Source organism: Poecilia reticulata, linkage group LG10 (assembly GCF_000633615.1).
Source record: "Poecilia reticulata strain Guanapo linkage group LG10, Guppy_female_1.0+MT, whole genome shotgun sequence".
In the NCBI taxonomy this organism is placed as follows: Eukaryota; Metazoa; Chordata; class Actinopteri; order Cyprinodontiformes; family Poeciliidae; genus Poecilia; species Poecilia reticulata.
The window spans coordinates 15,804,730-15,809,187 of NC_024340.1; positions in this window are offsets into that span (position 1 = coordinate 15,804,730).

Genomic DNA, 4,458 nt, shown 5'->3' on the forward strand with positions numbered 1-4,458 from the left:
TATAGCTGAAAAGTTACTTTTAAGTTAGTTTAATTTAACTTCAAGTGTATTAAGATATTTGACCTAGAAACTTGACCAAAAATAATTGGTAAGATTTTGTGTTTTTGCAGTGTACAAAGTGTTGACTCTTTGGGTCTGAATACAAATATCTTCAAATTTTTATATATAAAAAAAACTAAACAAACATGTATCTTTGTTTCTACTCCACAATCTTAAATTAACAAAATCCAGATTAAACACATTGAAATTTGAGGTTGAAACATGATAAAACATTAAAAAAGCTCAAAAGGTGAAAAATACTTTTGTAAAACAATGTATTCTACATTTTCTCTTTACCATAAACTTATTAATAAGATTATAAAAGCATAAACACATTACTGATGTTTTTATCAAGTGCTATTTTCCCTAAATAGACAAAAATATCCAAATGTTTTTAAGTTGGTATTTAGGTCCAGTCAGAGGAGGAAACTAAAAAAAAAACTATTATAAAGTCTCATTCTTCATTTAAAGTGTGTTTTAAGTCTGCACAATAAATCCCTTGATTGAATAATCACAAAATGCTTGGGAAAACTTGATCTAAGTGCTCACTACTTCCTTCTCTAAACAGACATTCTTGAGCAAACGCCATGGACTCGATGTCCATATTAGGAGCATTACCTGATATGTTGGGAAAGAAGAATCAAATGCCGTCTCTCATAGCAGGACAGCATGTCTTATTTAAACACCGATATATTTTAGTTATTTTCATAAATCACTCTGACACAGACTTGGCAGATGTGGCATCAGATGTGTGTCGTTATTTTTAATGACCATGGTAAAACTGGTAGAGAACCCTAACAATTAAGCTACTGATTTCAGATGTTCTATGGCGCTTTCAGTGGTCAAACCAGCAAACCAATCGTGTTGGAGCTCCACTTAGGTTGCTAGGTAACGGGGGTCAGCTCAGCTGGGGTTGCTAGGTAACGGCGCAGTGCCTGTTGAACGTGACTTAGGTAGGTTTTGGGACAGCTCATTTTTCAGACACCGGAAGAAAACATTAACAGGTTGCAAAAAATGACTGGTTTGTTTCTTTAGAAGCACCTGAGACTCAATTGAAAGTAAACAAATGTGAAATTAGAACACGAGTCCTTCATTTAAACTCAGACGAGTTACATCTTTCATCAGCTTATATACAATGAAAACATATAATCCTAAATTTTCCTTCATTACTTTGATGGAATCTGCAAAAACACAAAGTCTTACAAAGTATTTTGAGATTAATCTTGTTCCCAGTGCAGATATCTTAGTACGCTTGAAATAAAACAAACGTAATTTAATAGCAACTTTGAAGCAAAATAAACATACTTGTTTTAAGTAAGTAATTCCTTAATATTGATGAAAAAGTAGTAGCTCTTATGGCAGAAACTAGAAACTAGTTTCTAGACTTTGTGTTTTGCAGCGATATCAATAATTTGTTAGCTCTTTTAAAATGGCAACAAGAGAGAATGACGGCTCAAACAACTCACTAGATCAAATTTTTTAAATGTTAGTTTCTATTGACCTTAAAATTGGTCACATTGGAATCACAAAAATATAATTTTTTAATAGAAACCAATAAAAAAAATTATGTTTTTTTGCTAAAATGATTTTCGGCTGCACACAAGTCATGTGGTCATGTCCTCATTGTTTTTCGACATCCGCGGAATATTGACAAAGTTTTATGGACATTTTAATGGAAGCACAGCAAGTATGTTACAAACTGTAAAACTGGATGAAAATGATCATTTTCACACAAATCAGGTCAGAATGAGAGGATCAGTAGTCAGACATCTGTAAACCGATACTGAAATAGGTAAATAATGAGGCCGTCAGACAGAGAGCTTTAATCAAATGCAAAGGCTTTAGTTTATTGACCATTGCACGCACACAGAACAGGTGAGTATATTTACACAGATGTAAACAGTCAGTATCGGCAACGAAAACAAAGAGAGAGGACACGGTATCTTTTTTTGTTTTTTGTTTTTTTTGCCAGACGCACATCCATAAACACTTGCAGGCATTTGGGCACATTCACGCAGAGAGAAAATGCAGAATGAAGAGAGAGAAAGAGAGCAGAGTGTCTGAAAACACGGAGCACAGCAGGCCTCTTTGGTCAGCCACTTCAGACAAGATTCCCACCGATTGAAGCTCAAGTTACCGATCAGAAACAGAAGCAGAGCAGAGAAACACCAAGACCTCCATCACCTTTTGAAGAATTCACATTGTGGCATGTAGATAATAATGGCACACAGTTCTGCTCAGATTTATTTCACTTCTTTTTTTTTTTTTCCCCCCAAAGATAATTTATGCTCTGAAGACATCATGAAAAAAGCATCTTTGTGGAAACATACAAGATACAAAAGTACCAGATAAGAGCAAAAATATGCATGAAATCATCTTGAAAGTCACTGAAATGTTTCTTTACAGAAGAAAAAAAAACCTTCTGTAACATCGCTCAAAATAAAACAGTAAATAATATAATATATCAGCTGTTGGATAAAACAAAAACATTACTGAAAACAAATAAATCACAAAATGAGTGAGAACTGCAGGCTTCTTTCACTTTATTTCCTCTCTTTGAAAAAATTCATCACACAAACAAGTGAAATAATATTTCAACGTAATAATAGATCATGTGAAGTCATAAAGAACGCCTGATTAAAGCAAACAAACAAACAAGAAACAAAAAGTTAAATTAGAGGTTCCTGCACAGCAGAAGATAACTAAGGAAGGAAGGAAGAGCGATATCTACAAGCCTGCTCCACCTCCCTCCTTCTCTTCACTCCTTCATTTTTCCCCCCTCTCTTTTTTTAATTCCCATCATCCTGCATTTATTCTGCATGACCTCCTCACTTATTTTTCTTTGGCTCGCACCGAGGCCAAAACACAAAAAAAGATGGTTGTGTTCAGCTTAGTCACCAAATGTATTCTGGCTTCGGTTCAAATAAACACAGCGTCGCCACGGCGACAATCTGACCAACGCTTCCTGTTCAGTCAGCATCAGCAGATGCGAAACTCTGCAGCCCTAAGCGAGTTCAGAAAGCTTTCCGTTCTTCCTGATCATAAACAAAAATAAAGCAAATGTGCAAGTAAACTTCTGTCTTACCTTCAAATGATTCGTGAGTAAACAGTTCAAAACGAAATAGGAAAAAAAAAATCCAGCAAGTAAACTATTCCAACACTGGCAGCTTTCAAAATGAAGACCTGCAACAGTCCCAGTGCAAATATCTACTCCTACCAGGGGATGTGAAATATGAAATATTAATCTGTTGCGATGCAATATTTAGCAGGTTGCAACATTTTAGGAGTCATCTTTTAAAATTATGCACCTTAATGAGATCCCTGATTAATTGGATGGTCTTTAACTGTCCCAGAAAGCACTTTGCTGCCAAAAGGACAATATTAATGTAATGCCATGTTTTCCAAATACCGCGCAGCCCTAATATTATGAATTATAAGGAGTGACAAAAACATGGCAATGTATAAAATCCAGCACTGCAATTTTGAACTGACTAGTCAAACGGAGAAAACATTTATTTGTCTCTCAATACATGAGAACATCATTAAAAATCTATTTTATTTCAGTAATTTAAATAAAAAAGGGAAAGTTGCATATTAAGATTAATTGCACACAGATTGAGATATTTGCTGCAAATTCAGCTGATTATGAAAACTCAAACCTAAATTTCTCATAAAAGTAAAATTAGAACATCGTATAAGATTAATATATATATAATCTATTATTTAAAGTTGTCACGTTATGGCACACAATCATGTGTATGACTGTTGGTTGTAGTTATTCAGAATACGGTCAATGACATCAACATGAAGAGGTAAGCTGCAAGAGCTCAGAGATAAAGAAGAGAGCTTACTAGAAAATTGAGTGGAAGGAAAACGTCTAGTAGCATATGTGAAGAAGCTAAGTGTTTACTGTTCTCTTTATAAATATAAGGTTAAGTTAGTTTCTCGTTTAGTTTTCAAGGTTGAAGGGTGTGGAAGATGAGGGGAAAGGCACACAATCCCAGTTGCTAGAGGGTCATTTGTTCTTGGTCTGATGTAATATTCTCACTTGCTGAGAAACTGAAATTTGGGTTTTCATTAGCTGGTAATCATAATCAACAGAAATAACCTGAATATTTCACTCTGTCTCCAATAAATCCACAGTAATACAATTTACGAACTGAAATACTGAAATAAATTAATGCGATGATATTCACACCTACTGAGATTTAGCTGTATAGTAAAGTTGCGCAGCAGAAAATATATTTCAGAGATTAAACTAGCAAAGCACTGAAAGATGCCTAGTTTAAGTCAGCCAATACATTCATTGTTCAGCAATATGAAACCAGATTAATGAAGAAACAAAACTTCACCCTTCTGCAAGTAGATAATCTCTCTAATTTCTAATTAAAAAGAACAACAGATTTCTTTAGCATCAAG